The 21736-nt window shown below is 45.1% G+C and overlaps 1 long non-coding RNA gene across 1 annotated transcript in view; it reads left to right on the top strand.

Annotated features, from left to right (window-relative positions):
* The first annotated feature begins 204 nt into the window (after nucleotides 1–204).
* The window catches only part of LOC109673979 (uncharacterized), a 64603-nt gene continuing 43071 nt past the window's right edge, over nucleotides 205–21736 (top strand). Inside the window, exons 1-2 of the long non-coding RNA XR_012443191.1 lie at nucleotides 205–265; nucleotides 17374–17411. This is a non-coding gene — a long non-coding RNA (uncharacterized lncRNA). The remainder of the gene's footprint in view (nucleotides 266–17373; nucleotides 17412–21736) is intronic.

The raw sequence follows: 21736 nt of genomic DNA, 5'->3' as shown, positions 1-21736 counted from the left end.
TCCCTTGCTCTGTAATGACCTCTCTCTTTTCCAAAGACATGATACTTTTCAGCTCCTCAGTTCTCTTTCAAGGCCTTTTATCTGCTGCACTCCCTTCTCCTCAAGGCCACCACACTTGTTATCTTCAGAGACATGCTCCTTATCCATTTCCCTGCACAGGGCAGCTAGCTAGCCTCTAAATACCTCAATTCTTATGTAGCTTGAAGGAAAGAAAGAGCTTGAAAGAAGGGAGGAACTGAAAACTATGAGGTTGAAGACTCCCACGGTAAGGCTTTGAAATCCGGGATTATATGGAAATAAAACCAGAGTTTTGGACCCAAGGCCCAAACTCCTGAGATTCCATATGCCAGGTCTGGCCACCCACCCTACATGCCAAATAAAGAGGCATGGAGAAGGCAGAGAGAAGTTTATTACCAGCTCAGGACATGCTGTGGGAAGAGACAGAATAAGCACTCAGTTTATCTTCATCCATCTTCAGTGCACAGACGTTTAAGTAGACAAAAGAACTGGGGCCAGGGGACGAAGGTGTGCATAGCTAGACAGTTAAGTCACAGGTGTGGTCTGGTTGACCTTTATCTCAGTCCTTGTTCTGGGAGAGGTTCAGGATTTGTTATCTGGATTCTTTGTCAACTAGCAGGTGGTCCTTCCTGAGGAAGGTCTGCTGTTGGGGGTAGTTTCTGTCCCTTGCCATGAAGATGTTATCCTCTGTCTTTTCTGGAATCCAAGGTGATTAGAAGGTGGCTGCAGAGAGAATGACTTAGAGCAAAGAGATACAAAATGGAGGCAAGGGATGCCAAGCTTCTCTTGCTGTGGTTAATTCCTGGGCCCAAGAAGAAGTCAGTGCTTTTCAGCAAAAGTAGCTGGAGCTTCTCTTACAGAAAGCCTTATCAGAATTCCATATTTCTTTTCAATTTTCACAGCTGATTGGGTCACAGATTTTTTTCTCCCATCCCCAAAGCTGTCCACATATGACTATTTGTATAAATACAAGCAATATTATGAAAAAACAGGTCACTTTAAGGGAAGGTTACTAACGGGAGAGGGCTGGTAAAAGAAGGTGAATATGGCTGATGTGCTTTCTATACAAGAATGAATATAGAGCCAGGTGCATTCTGAGCTAATCAGGAGGCAGAGATCAGGAGGATTGGGGTTTGCAGCCAGCCTGGGCAAATAATTTGCAAGACCCTATTTGGAAAAAAAACATCACAAAAAAGGGCTGGTGGAGTGCTAAAGGTGTATTTTTAAACCTGTTGAAATCACCATAAAAGGGGACTAGGGTACAAAGAAGAAAAACAGAGATGAACCAATTTGGGTTAGAATGAAACCAGAGTTTTGGATCCAAGGCCCATACTCCGGAGAGTACATACACCAGGTTTGGCCACCCACCTCTAAGCACCAAATAAACAGGCCTGGTGAAGGCAGAGAAAAGAGGTTTATTATAGGGCTTGGCTTGGCATGGGAAGAGGTAGAGCAAGCCCTCAGTCCATCTTCAGCCATCTTCAGGGTGCAGACATGAGCTATAGGTTTAAGTAGACAAAAGAACTGGGGGCAGGGGACAAAGGTATGCATAGCTAAACAGTCACAGGTGTGGTCTGGTTGGTTATAAGAACTGGCTTAGATTGGGTCTTTTCTGTCAAAGGATTTAATCAGTAACCACCACTGTTACAAGCATTAGTCTCACTAACTTGCTTGTCTTATGCTTCATGGACTCTGATAAAAGTTTCTATTAAGAACAAAGGGTTGTTTTCCTTAGCTGGGTCCTGGTTCCAGAGCTGATAGCCTAAGATAGTTATTGCTTCCCTGAAATTATAAACTTCTTTGTCTCCAAAGCCCCTTTCCCCGAGATGCCCCTTTCCAGTTGTTGGGGTACTTTAACTTGCAGCCCACCTAGCCTAGAAATCAGCTATAACTGGCATGACCCTTGGGTAACCTCGTGAAGAGGAAGATAGCCTTGAAACAGGGTTGTAAACGTGGTAAACCGTCAATTAAAAGCTGTAACCTCAGACAGAGCTGTGAGGAATTGCTCCTTAGAGCCATGCAAAAGTTCGGGACTGAGATGAAAGGCACCATGCAGAGATAAGCACCCATTCCTGCCTTTCTTTGTCTCCACTTGTAAATAAACTTTCCAAAGCAGGACTCCCTGCTGTTCTTATCTAAACCTTAGGTTTCTATTCCACTACTAGCCCCTAATTTATGGGAGAACACATTCCTTGTAACCTGATAAGTAAGCCTCTGGTGTTTCCCCAGTTCCCAATAAATAATATTACCCCACCACCAGGATGTGGGCAAGATCAGGAAAATGTGACCCCAGAGGCATGAGGAATTCCTATGTGACGATGATTGATGATTTAAAGAGTATAAGACCTGCTTGAACTTTTCTCTCAGGGTCCTTGTTGAAACCTGCTGTCAGGCAGATGCTTGGACCCTAGCTGGCTAGAAATAAACCTCGCCTTGTGACTTCCTTTGTCTTGAGTGTCCTTTGTCCTCTCAGAAGGTGGTCGGCCTCATACCCTAACACAGTTAGTCATCCATAGACTGTGAACCCAAACTTGCCATGAATTAGAGTTAAAGCCTGAGGGACTTCATGGAAATGGGAGCAGGGGACCAAAGGTGTGCATAGCTAAAAAGTTCCAGTCATTATCTCAGTCCTTGTCCTGGGAGAGGTTCCTGAGTTGTTATCTGGAGCCAGGCAGGTGATCCATCGAAAGGAGGGTATGCTGTTGGGGGTAGTTTCTATCCCTTTTTGTGAAGAGGGTATCAACCATTCCTGTCCTTCCTTGATTCTAAGGTGGTAGTAAGGTGACTGCAGAGAATGGCTCAGACGAAAGACATACAAAAATGGAGGACAGACACCATGCTTTTCTCCTGCTATTAGATAATTTGAGGGCCCAAGAAGGAGTCAGTGCTTTTCAGCAAAAGTGGTTTAAGCACGTCTTACAGCTTAAGCAGTAAACATAGACATTTGAGCTGGATTGAGACTTGATTTTATACCAGAGCCAACAGAATAGAGAACTTATCACATCTTTGAATTTTGTAATTTTCTGTGTATCCAAGTAGCTGTTCCAAACCCAGCACCGGTGGCTCACTCCTGTAATCAGGAGGCAGAGATCAGGAGGATCACGGTTCAAAGCCAGCCCGGGCAAATAGTTCTCAAGACCCTATCTCAAAAAAACCCTTCACAAAAAGGGCTGGTGGAGTGGCTCAAGGTGTAGGCCCTGAGTACAAGCCCCAGTACTGCAAAAAAAAAAGAATTTCCAATTTTAATTACAAAAGTGTGTTTAATAGAAATATGCAGGCAAAAATGCCTCCATTTTGGGTCTCCATTCTGATCTCCATTGTGCCCCCTGGCAAATGATAAAACCAAACACCACCCTCCTGTTCCAGGAGAATGCCCCTCAAAGAAAAAATCACCTGTTCCCAGAAGGCACACCCCAGAGCTCCCCTTGCCCACCTGAATACTTTCCACCCCAATGATCTCAGTAAATTTTCACAGCGACCACTTCCTTGTCTCTTACCCATGGCAGACATAAAAATAACCCCACCTCCGAGTCCAGGGCTGTGCCACTGATGCACGGATGACACATGCAGGAATTTCAGGTGCTCAGGGTTCTTGAGCCTGCTCTGAGAATGAAAGCACAGACAGACTCTAACAGCAGAGGTCAGAAAGATTTTATTTGTAGAGAATTTAGTTGGAGAAAAGAGAAGAGAAAGACTGCATATTGGAGAATGCAGGGGGACCCGGAAACCGGTGATCCCCTGGGCCAGGGTGGAGAGTGGGGTTTTATAGCCTATTTGCATTGCCTGATGGCAGAGATGCCTTTCAGATGCAAACAGACCTTTCCTAGGGAGGAGAAGTGTCTCCTTGACCTCCTGAGGTCTGTCCTTCAGTCCTTCATTCCCCCCATCTCAGTGGTCACCCTAACTGCTGTTAGGGATAGGGACGACAAGGTCTATTCAGTAACTGCTTCCTGCTGACAGGGCGATGAAGGGGCCCGCAGCGTCAGGGCTGACCACGAGAGGGGTTGTCAAGGGGACCGTGGTAGTAGGTTGTTTTCATCTCCACCAGAGGCATTTTAATTTGATGGATTCTAGGTGAGAAGAAACAAACTTGATGAGTTTAAAATGCAAGGCCCAAACACAAGCAAGAGAATAATGGCAACGATAGGCCCCAGATAGGGTAGGAACCAAGTCCTGGAGGGAAGCCAGGATTTTATTTGTTCCCCTACCTGAGTAGAAACCTGAGTTTCAAGAGATTGCTCCCGGAGCCACTTAGCCTGTTGGAGAATGTAGTCTGCACGTTCCTCTACAATGCCTGAAGTGTTCATATATGTGCAACAGGAGGCCAGGCGGTGGTCCATTACCATACAGGCAAGGGACGACAAAGACCTTTGCATGTCCTTAATGGCAAGGCCTACCTGGTCTGAGGTGTCCTCTACCACTTTGGTTAGGTTTTTTTGTAGTTACATGATTGGCAATCACCCCATAACTGATTCCAGCAAGGGCTCCAACTAATGCTGTTCTCCCTAAAACTATTAAAGTAACCTCTCTTATTTCTTTAGGAAGCTGTTCCTATTGTAGTTAGCATTTCTCTTTTCTTCCAAATGGCTGCATGAGCATGCAGGATCAGGAAGGAATACTTAGAATCTGTATAGATGTTGACTCTCTGTTCTTTTGACAGTCTTAGGGCTTCTGTTATGGCCACTAATTCTGCCAATTGAGCACTTGTATTAGGAGGAAGAGGACCTGATGTGAGGATGCCAAATTCTGTCACAACTGCAAATCCTGAATGTCTGACACCATTTTTAACAAAGGAACTGCCATCATTGTATAATTCTAGATCTGGGTTTTTAAAGGACTGATCAGTTAAGTCAGGTCAGGCAGCATAATTTTCCATAAGTACCTCCTCCTCACATGAGTGCTCAGGATTTCCCTCTGCCTCTGGTAGAAGGAATGCAGGATTTAGGCTCTGACAGGTCCTTAAAGTTATTTCTGTCCCTCCCAGAAGCTGGGCCTGATATTAAGTAGACAGCTGTCAGATAGCCAAAGTTCTCCTTTTGAGTTTAAAATTCCCCCTAGGTCTTGTGGGGTATAAACCATTAGGGGGCGGTTTAGGATAAGTTTCTGAGTTTCAAGCACTAGAAGGCTTACTGTGGCCATTGCTCTGAGGCATCCTGGCCATCCCTTGGCTACCTGATCTAACTCTTTGCTTAAGTATCCTGCTGGCTGGGGAGTGATGCCCCAGAGCTGAGTCACCACGCCCAAAGCCAGTCCTCCCTTTTCATAGACATATAATTGAAACTTGTCTTGTATTGGAAGACCCAGGGCGGGAGCTGTCATAAGAGCCTTCTTTAACCTGTGGAATGGATTTTCTGACTTGTCATCCCATTCAATAAAGGGCTGGGGATGCTTCTGTGCTTCCTTAAGGATTTGGTAAAAGCCTGGCTAGCTCTGCATATCCCAGGATCCAAATTCTACAGTATCCTGTGACCCCCAAAAAGGCCCTCAATTGTTTTAGAGTTTTAGGTAGAGAAAACATCAGGATTGGACAGATTCTATCTTCTCCTAGAGACCTCATTTCTTTCTCCAGGATAAGACCTAAATATGTAACCCTAGACTGACACAATTGGGCTTTTTCTTTAGAGATCTTATAACCTCTATCTGCTAAGAAGTTTAGTAAGGACTCAGTGGCTCATGAAATGACAGGCTTATTTGGTCCACAGAGCAGGAGGTCATCTACATATTGTAGCAGAGTAGCTTGTGGATATTGCCATTCTGCCAAGTCTTGGGTTAGAGCTAACCCAAAGAGGTGGGGGCTGTCTCTGAATCCCTGGGAGAGGCAGTCCAAGTGACCTGTCCAGACTTTCTTGTGGGGTCCTCAAAGGCAAAGATAGGTTGACTTTTAGGGTGTAAGGGAATGCAAAAGAAGGCATCTTTTAAATCCAGGACAGAGTAGTAAGTAGTACCTGGAGGTATTTGGGCTAAAAGCATATAGGGATTTGGAACTACAGGATGAAGAGGCACTACTGCTTGGTTGATTAGGTGGAGATCCTGGACTAGCCTCCATTTGTTAGGTCCCTTCCTGACACCGAGAATAGGAGTATTATATGGGTAGCAGTCCCTGTCTCTTTAAGTCTTTGATTATGGGAATTAGCCCCTCCTTAGCTTCTGGCTTTAAAGGATATTGTTTTTGATGGGGAAACCAGAAGGGGTCCTTGAGATGAGTTAGGACTGGGGCAGCTGTTCGTGCCCGTCCCACAGTGTGTCCATCCATCCACACTGTGGGGTCTACTTGTTCCTCTATTAGGGGCAAGCAAAAGTACTCTCCAAATTGGTGCTGTACCACCAATTTGGATAGAAGATCTTGCCCTAGCAGAGGAGTAGGGGTTTCTGGGATAATTAAAAAGGAGTGTCAGAAATGGAAATCTCCCCAGGAGCAGGCTAAAGGCTGAGTGAAATAACTCTAGAGGCTGGCCTGATATGCCTTGAACAATTTTCTTGGAGGACCTGGGTCTGGGAGAGAAGGGAATAGCTGAGATGCTGGCTCCAGTATCGATAAGGAGGCTGACCTTGTGCTTAATTTTGGGGCTCTTCTGCTTTTACAGTGGTTACAGAAGCCTGTATGGGAGGCCGCAGGACCCGTCATTGGGTGGGAGGCTCTGACCCCGGTTCCCAGGGGAATCGAGGACAGTGTGCCTTCCAATGTTTTCCCCGACAAATGGGGCAGGGTCCCAGAGGTAGCTTTCTCCGGGGGCACTCTCTCCTAAAATGGCCTGCCTGTCCACATTGAAAGCATGTCCTCGGGTTTGGACTTTGTCCCGGGGAAGCCTCTCTGAGTGCTGAGATCAGAGCCTCCTGCCATTTATCCTTTCTTTTTTCCTTTTCCAGGTCCTTCCTTTCTATTTCTAAGTCCCTGTTAGAGTATACAGACGTGGCTTCATGGACCAATTGATCCAGATCTCTGCTCCCTTCAGCCACCAATTTCTGAAGCTTTTTACAGATATCTGGTGCTGACTGTGTTAGAAATTTATCTTTTAGTACAATTTCCTCTTCCTGTGACTCTGGTACAACATTGGTATGCTTTTGTAAAGCATCCTTAAGTCTCTGTAGGAAAGCTACTGGAGTTTCTAAGGGTCCTTGCTGTACAGCTGTGACTTGGGAGTAATTAAGAGGTTTTACCTTGGCTCTCCTTAGTCCCTCAAGAATGCAGTGGATGAAATGGTTACGACTCCATTCATCCTTGTCATTTTCAGGGTCTCACTTAGGGTCATACCTAGGCACTGTCTGATCTCCTGTTGGAATTGGGAATTGAGGGTCCCTTCTAGGTATCCAGTGTCTTTGTCTTTCTTCTTCCTCCCCCTCCTCCTGTGAGGGCCCAGTATGAGATAGGCCTGTAGGGCCACTTTTATCTTAGTGATAATTGTCTCCAGCTGTGACTGCCTGATCTAGAACCCGCTGTTTCTCCAGAGAAGTGAGGGTCTGAGATAGCAATAGCATTACGTCTTTCCAGCTCAGTTCAAAGTTTTGGCTGACTTCTCTAAATGCCTGGATATACTGATCTGGATTTTCTGTGTAAGTTCCTAAATCCTTTTTTATTTCTTTAAGTTCACTCACTCTAAAAGGAACATGAGCTCTGTCCCCTCCAGGAATTAACTGGAGGGGTAAGAGTCCTGTGAGACTGTCTAGTGTGTGAGGTAGTTTCCAGGCTCAATGCATGAGGGATTATTGATCATCCCTGCTGTCCAGGTCGATCCAGGTCTGCCCAAAGGCAGTACTGGAGCACTGGAAGCAAGAGGTGACCTCCACTCTCGGGCCATGGAAACCATGAAGAAAGCATGAGAGATCTGATTGTCTGTTTGCCACAGACATGGCTGGGGAGGTCCAAGACTTAGCCACCTTTGGGGCCTCAGGGCGGGTCAGGGAGTTGTGTCTCCAGCCTTTGGGTGACACCAGAGAGTGCCCCGGCCAGAACACCTTTTGTGGCTTGAAGACAAACTTTCCTTTCCACCGGCTGTTTTCGGACCTCCCCTTAAGCTGGTCAGATCTTGAAAGAGAGTCTTAGCGTTTAAGGAGAGGAAAAAAGAAAAAGCCTTGGTGCACTGAAGTCGAGTTCCGCCCACATAGCATTGGCAGTGCAGTACAAACCCCTGCCTGGCCTCTGAGTTTCCTCAGATTGCCTGCCGTACAGCTGTAGTGGGCTCGGGCCTTTTCCTCAGTTTCCCAAGGAAGAAACCCTCCTTAACAAGACAGAGAGAGAGGGAGAGAAGGTTGAACTGAGAGTTCCACCTTAGTTAGGCAGTGGTGGGGGGGGGGTCTCTCCTGGAAAACAGACTCCACCGGAGTGCTGGACGCTCACGGTCACATTCCTAGGCAGTTTTTCCCAGTTTGCCACAACCTATACCGACCTCAGGTGATGGCTGGTCCCTTCGCGCATTGCCAAATATGATGCACAGATGACACGTGCAGGAATTTCAGATGCTCAGGGTTCTTGAGCCTGTTCTGAGAATGAAAGCACAGACAGACTCTAACAGCAGAGGTCAGAAAGATTTTATTTGCAGAGAATTTAGTTAGGGAAAAGAGAAGAGAAACACTGCATATTGGAGAATGCAGGGGGACCCGGAAACCGGTGATCCCGTGGGTGGGTCAGGGTGAGGAGTGGGGTTTTATAGCCTATTTGCATTGCCTGATGGCGGAGATGCCTTTCAGATGCAAACGGGCGTTTCCTAGGGAGAAGTGTCTCCTTGACCACTTATTGCCTTTTGGGACCTCCTGCAGTCCGTTCTTCAGTCCTTCACCCCCATCCACCATGAGAGCACTGTGAGCCCTACATCCTGTAAAGGGACACACGGTTTCACAATCATGGCCCCCTGGGGATGCCTCAAAATGCTTCACGGCTGACAACCAGAAGGCTTTCACAGGACTGTGTATATGTTTTCACAGAGATATGTCAAAAGGCCACTCCACCCCTGACTCCTGACTCCCTTCCTCAACAAAAAGGACCAAATAAAAATCCCTAAATGTAAACAACAGGGAGCTACCAATTTTCTGGGTTCCCTGTCTGTTTCCAGGGGTAGCTTCTCCTTTTTCTCTAATAAATCCTACTTTGAGTGCTGACCTTGTTGTCTCAGGAGTCAATCCGCTGCCTCAAGAGCCAATTATTTGGCCCGTGGAGGCAGGAACTCTCTGCCTCCTTGTCTGGTGAGACAGAGACACCAGATTCAGGCATGGTGGAAGTAGGTGCTCAACTCCAATCAAATACCCCTTTCTCACTCATTCCTCCTTCTTCCCTCCATTTGTTTATTTGCTGGTGACTCTCACCCACTAGCTTAATTCTCAGACAATTTCTGTTAAAAATAGAGTCAGTGGTGCTCCATTTTTAAGGCAAGGCGTTTAACTCTGGCCGCTTGCTTGTGGATGGTGGGGGAGGACCAACTGATAAGGGAACTTAAACTGGGAGGGGTAAATCACCATAGAATGAGGGAATGGGTAAAAACTGTGTATGTGCCAGAAAGCACAAGACACAGGGAGCCCTTCCTGCCACAAAGGAATGAGGCAGGCTAGAAATAGGAAAAGTTGGGGGCTCATGAAGGTTGCCTGGGAATGGCCAGACCACCCTCACCTGGCTGGGAACCGCCCGTGCCTCTCCCTACTCGTTCATTATTGGGTGGGAACCTCCTGGGCCTGCCTTCCCATGGGGGAGGGTAGGTTTTAAAAGCAACTGAAAATGAAAAGCTCTCTCTCTCTCTGGCCAGTGGACTCCACCTGCACCCACTGTGCCCTCTTCTTTCTACTTTCCTTCCCTCACCTGGCAGGACAGGTGACCCCTTCTCTCAATAAAGCTACCCTATTTCACCTCATCCATATGCTTTGCTTGGATTTTTCCATTTGGAGCACAAAAAGCAGGATCTTCTGGTCACAGACTGCACTGAGTGCCATTAACAGGAAGGTGGATACCACTCGAAGCCAATGAGGGACTTGTGGACTGGACAATATGATGCTGTTGCAACCGCTTTGGGTGTGTCTGCTCACCAGGAACCCGATCTTGCAAGCCAGCCATTAAAGTCTCGTCTTCACTGTACTCCATGTGTCTTTGAGTTTGGAAAAGTGAAAGTGTTTCTCACAATTTCTATACCTCTCAACCCCTGGAAATGGTGTGCTTATATTCTGTCCAGCACACCGAGAGTTGTCCTCTGTGATTAGTGCCTAATAATGGTATTGGATGGGGAGGGGGAGCTATCAAACTTTTTGTTTGCTGGGTGCCGGTGGCTCACACCTGTAATCCTAGTTACTCAGGAGGCAGAGATCAGAAAAATCTTGGTTCAAAGCCAGATGGGGCAAATAGTTCCGTGAGCCCCTAACTTGAAAAACCTTTCACAAAAATAGGGCTGGTAGACTGGCTCAAGGTGAAGGCTCTGAGTTCAAGTCCCAGAACTGCAAAAAAAAGACACTTTTTTTTTCTGTGTGTGGGACTGGATTTGAACTCAGGGCTTCACACTTTAAAAGCAGGCACTTTACTGCTTGAGCCACTCCTCCAGTCCAATTTACTCCAGTTATTTTGAGACGGGGTCCTGTGAACATTTTGCCTGGTCTAGCCTTGAACTTTGATCCTCCCTATCCCAGCCTCCCAAGTAACTAGGATGACAGGTGTGAGCCATGGGCACCTGGGGTTTGAACTCAAGACCTCCTGCTTGCTAGGCAAGCCCTCTCATCACTTGGGCCACTCCACCAGCTGGATAGGGTAACCCAGGCTGACCTCAAACCCACTATGTTGCTCAGGCTGGCCTTGAACTCACCGTCCTCCTGCCTCACCCTCCCAAGTGCTGGGATAACAGATGTGCACCACCACACTTGGTTAAATTTGGTTTTTAAAAATTCAACCAAGGTATAAAAACAAAATAAATAACCCTAGGGAGAGGGGACTGTTCATGTACACAAACTGTGGTTTTCTGGGTCATGTCTGCAGAGGCAAATGTAGGATGAGAGAGGTTGGGGGCGGGATTTGGAATGAGAACTGGGAACGGTAAGAGGGTGAGGAAATCCTCTTTTCTTGTCTGGTGACTGGAACATGGGGTACATGAATGTTTCCCAAGAATTATGCAAAGTTGCCCAGTAATGTACCTGATCAAAATCTTCGATGATGGAGACAGCTTATTTTGACATACATCCAGGGGAAGAAAGAGGGGTTGATGGATAGGTTTATATAAATATATATAATAAAAAAAAAATATATATATATATATATAAAATAAAGCAAGTATATTTTCTTTTTCTTTTTTTTTTGGTGGCACTGGAGTTTGAACTCAGGGCCTTACACTTGCTAGGCAGGTGCTCTACTGCTTGAGCCACTTGAACCACCACACCAGTCCTTTTTCATGATGGGTTTTTCTTATGTGTGAGATAGGGTCTCCCAAACTATTTGCCTGAGCTAGTTTCGAACTGCAATCCTCCTGATCTCTGCCTCCTGAGTAGCTAGGATTACCTCCACCAGCACCTGGCTCAACTTTTCTCCGACTTTAAATCTTTTCATAATAAATTACTGGGGGGGACCGTTCAATGGCTCCCACTGCCTCTAGAATAAATTAGCATCCTTCATGATACCACTCAAGTCCACCCTCCCTGGCTTCACCTAGTGACCTCTTTCATGCCAGAGTTTCCCAGACTGAGTGTACAGTTTCCTTTTTTTTTAATTTTTAAAAAATTTTTTCACATTTTTAAAAGTTTTTGTTGTGCTAGGGATACATTGTGACATTTACCAAAGTTCTTAACAATATACCTAGTGGAATTTTCCCTGGGCATGAAGTTTCTTAGCAATTAAATGCTAAATGGAGGACTGTTGCAGGGGGGCTCAGGCAGAGACTGAGAGAGCACCAAAGCTTTTGGGAAGCAGGTTTATTAAGCAAGTCAGCAGCAACTTAGCAGACTCAAGTCCAAAGGCTGAGCCCCGAGAACAAAGGGGCTTCCTTATATACCATTTAGAGCAGGTTACAGAAAAGGGGGGTACAGCTTGTCCCATACATAGTCACATGCTATTTTATTGGCTGCTTTAACCTTTGGGGCGAGGTGACCCTTGTCTGGTCTCCAGGTGACATTCTCCAACTGTGGTTTTTCTTTGTTTCACTGTAGCACTTATTAACTCTCATTATCATTTATTACCTCCCTTTGCCCTCCCTGCCTTCCTGCCACAGAAGGAATGACAAAGGTGACTCCATTTTGGATGAGAGAGGCAGTTTAGAAGCAGACATCTAAAGAAACATAGGAAACAACAGGCTTCTCAGAGAAAGAACAATTCACCAAAGTAGCACAGTGTGGGGAGTGGGCCCCAAGGCCAGGACGAGCTGACCAGCCCCTCCAGGAATGTCCAGTCCAAAAAGGAGAGGGATGGACAGGTGGTCGGATTTCAGGAGAAGTCGGCTAGGCACAAACCAATCACAAATATAGTTTGGAGGTAAAATAGTTGGATCTCAGCCAGTTGGAGCCCTGTGTCATCTCCTCCACTTCCGCCACTGTACGGCTTAGCTCTTTCCCTGAGTCCTACCTGTCAGGGTGCTTTGCGATCCTTTCAACAAACTTAGATCTTGCTTTACCCTTAGCTCCTGGTCCAGTGTCTTTAGTCATCACTATGCCAGGGCATGAACTCGGGAACAATCCACTACTATCAAGAGGGGGATGTGATTATGTTTGATTGGGTTCACTCCACATTTTGGGGGATCCTACAGTTACTTCAGCTTTTCTTTAAGAACATTTTTTTGGGGGGGAGGGGTGCAGACAAAATAAAGCAGAAAGTAGGGCGTAAGTGTGAATAATGCAAGTAAGTCATGAATTAGGAGCCCTCATCACTCTTGTATTCAGTAAATAGCTGTTGAGTTAGGTATAGGGTACACATCCTCACAGACTGACAGGATGCCCACTCACATGGAGTCCAGTCCTATTTTTCTTTTTTGGTGGGACTGGGATTTGAACTCAGGGCTTTGCTCTTACAAAGCAGGCGCTCTACCCCTTGAGCCACACCTCCAGTGTATTTTGCTCTGGTTATTTTGGAGATGGGAGTCTCGTGAACTATTTGTGTGGTTTGGCCTGGAACCTCAGTCTTCCTGATCTCAACTTCCCAAGTAGCCAGCATTACAGGTGTGAACCACCGGCTCCACGCCTCCAGTCCTATTAAAGGCAACAAATTAGTGAACAGATTACATAAGATAATTACAATTTGGATTAATCATGTGATGAAAATAAATGAGGAGTTACAGTCGAAAGGAGCATGGACTGGAAGACCTGTAGTATGTAGGTTGGCACAGAAGTTCTTTTTTTTTTTTTTTTTGCAGTACTGAGCTTGAACTTGGGGCCTACACCTTGAGTCACTTCATCAGCCCTTTCTTAGTGGTGGGTTTTTTCAAGATAGGGTCTCACAAACTATTTGCTCGGGCTGGCTTTGAACTGTGATCCTCCTGATTTCTGCCTCTTGAGAAGCTAGGATTACAGGCGTGAGCCACCAGCACCCAGCCAGAAGTTCTTTCTGTGAAGGCAAGATTTCTTGCCACTTGAAGGAGGATTAGAGTCAGCCATGCAAGGATCTAGAAGAAGAGTATTCCAGGCAAAGGGAAGAGATACACACAAGAGAAAAAAATCTTCCAATGCTGAGACAGGGGAGACTAGCATCAAAGAAAACCGGCGAGGGAACAGGGGCAGGTCTGCAGTTAAGGTGAATGGAGCATGACAGCACTGGTGGATTTTTGTAAATAGGGGTGTGATGTAGATATGATTTATCTTGTTAAAGATGGTACTGGTGACTGTGTGAAGAATGCAATAGAGCAGGCAATACCTGAAGGACTTCCTGATTATGTCAGCAAAAAGAGACTGATTTCTACCCACCTCAGCTTGTCACAGGATGGGCTGAACCACCCAGATCATGGAGCAGTTGTCCATCTTACTAAGAGAAATAGTTCTCATAGCAACAAAGACAACACTTCCAGTCCGTACAGATCCAGCTTGACATGACTACAGCCATCTTGGTTGTAACTACCGCCTTCACTGCCAGATGACCCAGGCACATATTCCAAATCCTACAGATCAGGGCTCAGGGTATAGCTAGCTCAGTGGCAGAGCACATGTTTATCAAGCTTTATGGGGTTCAATTTCCAGTCCCCCCCATAGTGTAGTAACCATAAGGACAAAGCCATTAAGACAGTCACCTGAGACTTTTGTGCTGGCCTCTGAATTCAGGACTACTTCTAAACCGACACTTAGCATGTTAACCCCTTTTTTTAATGAGGTCAGGAACATTCTGGTTGGCCATGGGCTGCCTTTCTTAGCACAGCATAGAAATGCCTCCTTCCTCCTTGGACCTGGGGGATGCCCTGCTCCCTGCTACACAAAACACGCTTCTGTCTGTAAGGCCCTGGAAAATTGAGCTTTGTGCAATCCCTGGTTTGTTTGCTTTGTTCTTTGGTCTGTCTTGGAAACCTGTTCTCATACACCAGGTTTTCCAAAACACTGTCTCTTACCCCTGTTGACGGACAACAAAAGCATTCCCTTGATACTTGGCTTTTGTTCAGAGTGTGTCTTTTCATGTTTATTGATGTTGTACAATGTGGCCATTTGTCAAAATGTCAGGGGCCATTATCTCAAGAGCTCTGGGTCCTAGGAAAGCCACTTCCTCTTGTGGGCAGAGCATGAAGTGTCTTTCTAATTATAGCCCTGCTGAAATTCCATGTCTTTTCCTTAAGAGAAGCGTCTAAGCCAGAGCTTGGCGAGGAGTATTCTACGCTTTATTTCTTGCCTCGTTTTCTTTGGAATCTGTCAATGTCAAGAGGTTTTGTTGGTGGTGTTGTTAGTTGTTACTGTAAAAATGTACTGAACTTTGGGTTGAGAAAACTGGCTTTTCTGAAGAGAAAGTGATTTTTTTTAAAAAAGAGGTTGTGGGAGTCTGTGTCCTGGTTGCAAAAATAGCGAAATCAGGCCTTTCAATTAATTCCCTACTTAGAATTTAGTTAGTTCTTGCAAAGCTGTCTTGACTGGCTCACCTGGATGCAAACCCACTTATTTCCAATAGAAAATCATCTCAGACTTTTGAGATGGAATGTCTCACCCACAAACAGCTAGAGGTGGGGGAAGGAGGGCTAATTGAAGCACATTGAATAAATAGAAGAATGGAAATGGGCGTAATTTCCTGCCCCTGAATTAAAAGCTGATTCAACCAAAAATACATTTCAACATCCTTATATTAAATAACACAGGGCCAGACATCAAACATAGCTGCTTGTTCCAGAAATGCTGGCTCCTAAAAGATAAAACGATGAAGCAGGTTGGATGGATTCTTATTACGGTTTGCCTCCAGTTCTGGATGCAGTGGTGCAAACTGTAATCCCAGCTACTTGGGAGGCTGATGCAGGAGAATTGTGAGTTCAAGGTCAACCTGGGTCTTATTTAAAAAAGAAAAAAAAATGCTGCCCAGCACTGGTGGCTTAGGCCTGCAATCCTAGCTACTTGGGAGACTGAGATGGGGAAGATCAAGGTTCAAGGCTAGCCTGAATAAATAGCTTGTAAGACCCCCATCTCCAAAATAACCAGATAAAATGGACTGGAGGCATGACTCTCACAATAGGATGCCTGTTTTGCAAGCACAAAGCTATGAGTTCAAACCTCAGTCATATCAAAAAAAAAAAGTCTTTTAAATCAGCCCACCACCTCTACCCTGTAAGTACTCTTTGCTGAAGAAAGGGATCAAAATATCCCTTTCACTCCAAAATACCTTGGATTATTTTGAGCAGAAGACAATTGAGGATCAATAGATTTAGCAAGAGTTGTCACGTCTTCCCTTCTCTGCCTGAAAGCAAACTACATTTCTCTCTGGGAAGAGGTCCCCACTCCCACTCCATACAGAGAGAGAGGAGTTGAGTGACAAACAGACCTTGCTAAAATGCCCTTGCCTTCTAGACTTCACTCTGTAGATCTTCTGCTAGCTTGCTCACGATTTATTGCCCTTTGAAGCTGAAACCTTCTTTTCTTTGTTGTGAAAGGGCAGATAAGCCCCTGAGAACACGTGTTTCTTAGAGTTTTAGCATTTTTTCCCCTTTGAACAGCCTTGCATATAAATATGAATGAAAATTGTGGGTTTTTTTTTTCTGCTTATCTGTTTTTGGTTAGCACTAAACCTAAGAGGATAGAAGAAAAACGTTTGCTTCTTGACACTGATTTCTTCATTTTGAGAGACTACCAGGACTTCACCAAGATGGTGTTCTTTGGCTGGATATTGTGGCTCAAGTGGTAGAGCACTTGCTTAGCAAGCCTGGGGCCCTGAGGTCAAACCCCAGTACTGCCCAAATAAAATAAAATAAGATAAAATTAGTTTAAAAGATAGTGTTCTCCTTTATTGCCACAAATCTAATAAACCTACCTATGACTGACCAGCTAGTTTTATCAGAGGTCCGTGTGTGTGCATGTGTGTGTGTATGTGTGTGTGTGCTTCTGGGAATCAAACCCAGGGTCTTAGGCAAGTGCTCTGCCACTGAACCACAGTGGCAGTACAGTGGTGCTGTATGTGCAACACCTCTCAGTTCTATCCCCAGCACCAAAACAAAACAAACAGCCCAACAAAATGCAGTAGTCTGGCCAGGTGTGGTGATGCATACCTATAATCCTAGTACTTGGGGGGCTGAGATCGAAAGTTCCATGCCAGCCTGGGCTACAGAACCAGACACTGTCTCAAAAAAAAAAAAAAAAAGTGCACTGGTCCAAATAGTTTGGTTGCATAATTGACAAGATAATGAAATTCTCTTTTGTATGATCAAGTTTTCTATTTCTGTTATGCTCTATCTACATTTATAATCACAAACTGCCTTACACACATGCTCAAAGTGCATTCTATGAAAAACATTACAAGGCACACCGATTGTGGAAACTGGTCACCGTTCCTCATCTCTCCCTCTAGTAATGCTTCTTGGCAGCTCCTTCCCTAAAGAAATGGGGGTTGGTTTCCACTGCCCCTCAATTCAGGCTGGCCTACTGACTTACTTTGGCCAAAGAAATGCAACACAACCAAGGGTGTGCCAGCTCTGTGCGTAGGCCTCAAGACAGCCTTTCAGGTTTTGTTCTTTCTTTCCTGAACACCCTGGGTCTGTTACCTGAACAAACCCATCATGTCAAAAAGACCAGCCTACATCAGAACTACCTGCCCACCCAACCTACACCCAACACAGGTATATGGGTAAGCCTGACTGGCCCAGCAGAATCAGCTGACCAATAGACTCTCCAATGTCTACTATTTGGGGTCATTGAGTTTTGTAGCTGTTATGCAGCAGGAGCTCACTGACACAAATTACACGGCAGATACTTTATACTGCCTTACAACATCTATTTCTCTCTCTTCTTCCTATCAAACAGATTTCAAGTTTGGTTGAGAAGCTGTGACCTCAGTGAAGGTAGGTAGTGACCCATGACATTTCCTTCCACTGCTAGCCAAGGTGGGACACGATTCAGCCTTGTTAGATGGGACCATCCCTTGGGTCAACCAAGGTACCCCTCAGAATTCCCATATCAAGGTACAGAGTTTCATACATGGAGGCCAGACAGGAGAAACATATGGCTGAGATGGGGGCGGGGTAAGTCACGTCAACCTGTTTTAGAATGAAGCAGGAGAGATGAGGTTTTTTTAATCTATTTGGAGAAAACGCATGCAATTCCTATCTGTGTAATAAATTCCCCGAAACAGTGAATTTAAGTGTCACCTCTTTCAACATAGCCACCACAGAACAAGTTAATAGAGAGCCTTTAGAATTCTGGGAAGAGAAGTGCCATATACGGATAAGAAGATACACGATCATTTTTATGGCTCCCACGAAAATGTTCTTTTTTGCCGGGATGAAAACAACCGCAGTGGCTGGTGATGACGGGTGAGAACCAGGCTGAATGAGCCTGGCTCCGAGGACGTGACGTGGAAGGGCTATGAAGGCCTTGTTACTGTAGACCATGTTTTATGCCTTTTCTTTGAACGCTATGTTTCTGGGGCCAGGTTGCTGGCGTCTGTCATACATTATATTTTAGACCAAAGTTCTACCTTCTAGACAAGAAATGACATATAACAACTGCTTGACACATTGACTAACAGTCAAACTCGATTTGGAAGTTCCTGGAATGATGGCTTGCTTCGTCTTCTCAATGAGTTCTCATTTTCCCCCTTTGGAAAGGATGTCGTCTCGGGTGGCCGAAGATGCTGGGCAAAAGCTGTTCATCACCTTCCCTCTCTAAGAGATAACAGAGATTCGTCTCCATATTCATGCTTTCAGCAGCAGGAGACTGATTGAAACAATTCCTCTCTCCTCGGCCCACTCCTCCTTTGATCCTTTATAACATGGAATAGTTGCTGGATATTATTTTCTTACTCTAGCGAAATCAGTTTCTCTGCAGCTTTTGCTGTATTTTATTCATGTGGTCTATTCTGAAGCTCCTTTCTGAATGCAAATATTTAAAGGAGTATTTTTACATTAGTGTCATAGTTTTCAGAGGTTCAAAAGTGGCCAGTTTTGAAAATAAACTTACTTTTTAAAGAACTGTTTTAGACTTAACTGAGCATGGTGGTACATGCCTGTAATCCCAGCTTCTTGGGAGGCAGAGGCAGATGGATGAAGCCAGCCTCAGCAAAAGTAGCAAACCTTATCTCAAAAACAAAGCTAGCTGGGCATCAGTGGTTCATGCCTGTAATCCTAGTTACTTAGGAGGCTGAGATCAAGAGGATCACAGTTTGAAGCCAGCCCAGGCAAATAGTTTGAGAGACCCTATCTCAAAAAATACCAACACAAAAATGGACTGGTGGAGTGGCTCATGAGGTAGAGTGCCTCCCTAGCAAGTATGAGACCCTGAGTTCAGACCCCAGTATAAAAAAAAAAACACAAAAAATGCAGGTAGAGGGCACCTGTAATCCTAGCTACTCAGGAGGCAGAGATCAGAAACATCATAGTTCGAAGCCAGCCCTGGCAAATAGATCATGAGACCCTATCTCAAAAAAAAAAAAAAAAACCCATCACAGGTGTTGGTGGAGTGGCTCAAGTGGCAAAGCACCTGCCTAGCAAGCATGAAATTCAGCTCAAACCCCAGTACGACACAAAAAAATCATGAAAAAGGGCTGGTGGAGTGGCTCAAGGTGTGAGCCCTAAGTTCGAACCCCAGTATTGCAAAAAAATAAAAAAAGGGCTGGTGAGTGACTCGAGTAGTAGAGTGCCTGCCTAGCAAACAGAGGCCCTAAGCCCTGAGTTCAAACCCCAGTACCACAAAAAAACAAAAACAAACAAAAAAAAAAACCAAAAAACAGAACTACATAAACAAAAGGGCTCAAGTGGTAGAGTGCCTGCCCAGCATGAGGGAGGTCCTGGATACAATTCCTCCTGCCATAAAAAGTAATAATAGTTTTAAAGAAAAATTGTGAAGGTATGACATAAGTTCCTATACACTGTGTACCCAATTCCCATACAATTATCTTATGTTGCCTGACACATCTGTTACAATCAATGAATCAATATAGATTCATTACTTTTTTTTGTGTGTGGTTCACTAGGGTTTGAACTCAGGGCCTACACCTTGATCCACTCCACTAGTCCTTTTTTTGTGATGGTTCTTATGTTTTGAGATAGGGTCTCACAAACCATTTGCTTGGGCTGGCTTTGAACCTGGATCCTGTGGTGTGCTCAGGCAGTGTAAGAAACCTCCACTATTACTTGTGTCTTCATTTGGCATGTTGGGGCAAGTGGTTAGACCTGACATGTGGAACCCCAGGAGTTTGGGCCTGTGACCTAAAACTTTGGTTTCAATAACTATATTTTATTTTCTTTTGAGTCAGTAGCTTTGAACTTGTGATCCTCCTAACTCAGCCTCCCAAGTGCTGGACTTGCAGGTATAGGACACCACACCTGGGTTTGATGATAGTTGTAAGCAGTACAGGTCAGGGGCTGGCAGAGACGCTTATACACTGGAATGCCTGCCTTGGAAGCGCAAAGTCCTCAGTTCAAAACCCCAGTACTGGGCTGGGATGTAGCTCGGTGGTACAGCGCTTGCCTAGCATGCGTGAGGCCCTGGGTTCGATCCCAGCACCAAAAAAAAGAAAAGACAAAACCCCAGTACTGCCCCCACTCCCACCCTCAAAAAAGTACTGGTCAGGTAGTTTGTGGAATGTCCATCTATTGGAAATTGTCTGATGTTTTCCTACAGTTAAACTTCCTCGAGATTATGGTAGGAATATAGGTATGATGCTATTTTAATATATCATGTCAAGGATTTGAACTCAGGGCCTATGCGCCCCCCCCTTTTTTGTGAAGGATATTTTTGAGATAAGGTCTTGTACAGTATTTGCCCAGGCTGGCTTTGGATGGTGATCCTCCTGATCTCTGCCTCCTGAGTAGCTAGGATTACAGGCGTGAGCGACAGATGTGTTTTTAAATGTAATCACTTATTTAAATATCTGTGAGTCAGCGTGGACTCACAGATACTTAAAATAAACAACTTTTCAATTGAAAATCACGCTGGATTAAAAAATCACACTGAGAATAAGGAGGATGCAGTGGGGAGGTTGGTTTGGTTGATAAACCTTTCACCAAATCATGAGTGAACATTTTGTTTCCTTTTTGTATGTGGTGCTGGGGATCAAAAACTGATCTTATTTTCACAGAGCAAGTCTGGTATTCAGAAATACAAGTATCGAGTAATGTTTAGACTTGCTTTTAGGGCTGGGGTGTAGCTTAGTGGTAGAATGCTTGCCTAATATACACAAAGACTGGTTTGAACCCCAGCTCTGGAAAAACAAACCAAAAACCACACAAAAACAAAACCTATGAATACATAGACAGCACTGATTTCATGACAGATGATGTTTTGTTTTCTTTCTTTCTTTTTTTAATAAAAAGGGTTATTCATTATTTTTTGGTGGTACCTGGGTGCACTCAGGGCTTCACACTTGCTAGGCAGGTGCTCTGCCACTTGAGCCACTCCCCAAGCTTGTTTTCTTTCCTTCCTTCTTCTCTCTTTCCCCTCTCCTTTCTCCCTTCCTCCCTTCCTTCTCTTCATTTTTTTTTTGGCAGTACTGGGATTTGAACTCAGGGCCTTATGCTTGCTAGGCAGGTGCTCTTACCACTTGAGCAACTCTGCCTGACCCCTTCATTTTTTTTCTTTCCTAAGGCAGTCTTGCTATGCGACCAAAATTGGCCTGGAAATTGTGATCCTCCTGCCTCAGCTTCCCAAGTGGTGAGATTGCACCATCCATTTTCTCCCTAGGCGCTTGCCTTTCCATCTGGTGATTGACTGACTGAGAGCATGTTATGTGCTCTGATAATATACTAGAGGTTGGGATCTTCCAGAATTCACCTTGTTTCTGACTTAGGAGCTCTAGGTTGGCTTTCAAGATGGCTTACGGTTAAGTCAGCTTTGGTGGCTCTAATTCTTCCAAGAGAAAGAACAAGGATGGTTAGCAGACACACTTGGGCTCCCATCCTGGTTTTGGTTCAAACCCCAGTACCACCCTCCCCCCACAAAAAAGAAAAAGCAAATTGATCCCTAACAATCTCCTCTCTTGAGAACTTGCAGAACCTCTTCTTGTACCTTCATGCAAACCTGTAACCAGTGGGGTCCATGTTTGACAGCCACCATCCAGTCAGGGGTAGAATCATAATAAGGGACATTCTACAAAGTCATTGATCAGTGCTCCTCAAAATATCAGTCACTGTTGGCAGTGTGGCTCAGTGGCGCAACAAGTGCTCAGCAT

This window comes from Castor canadensis, chromosome 17, assembly GCF_047511655.1.
Source record: "Castor canadensis chromosome 17, mCasCan1.hap1v2, whole genome shotgun sequence".
Lineage (NCBI taxonomy): Eukaryota > Metazoa > Chordata > Mammalia > Rodentia > Castoridae > Castor > Castor canadensis.
Note: the sequence above shows the minus strand (reverse complement) of the source record. Positions and strands in the feature narration are given on the sequence as shown.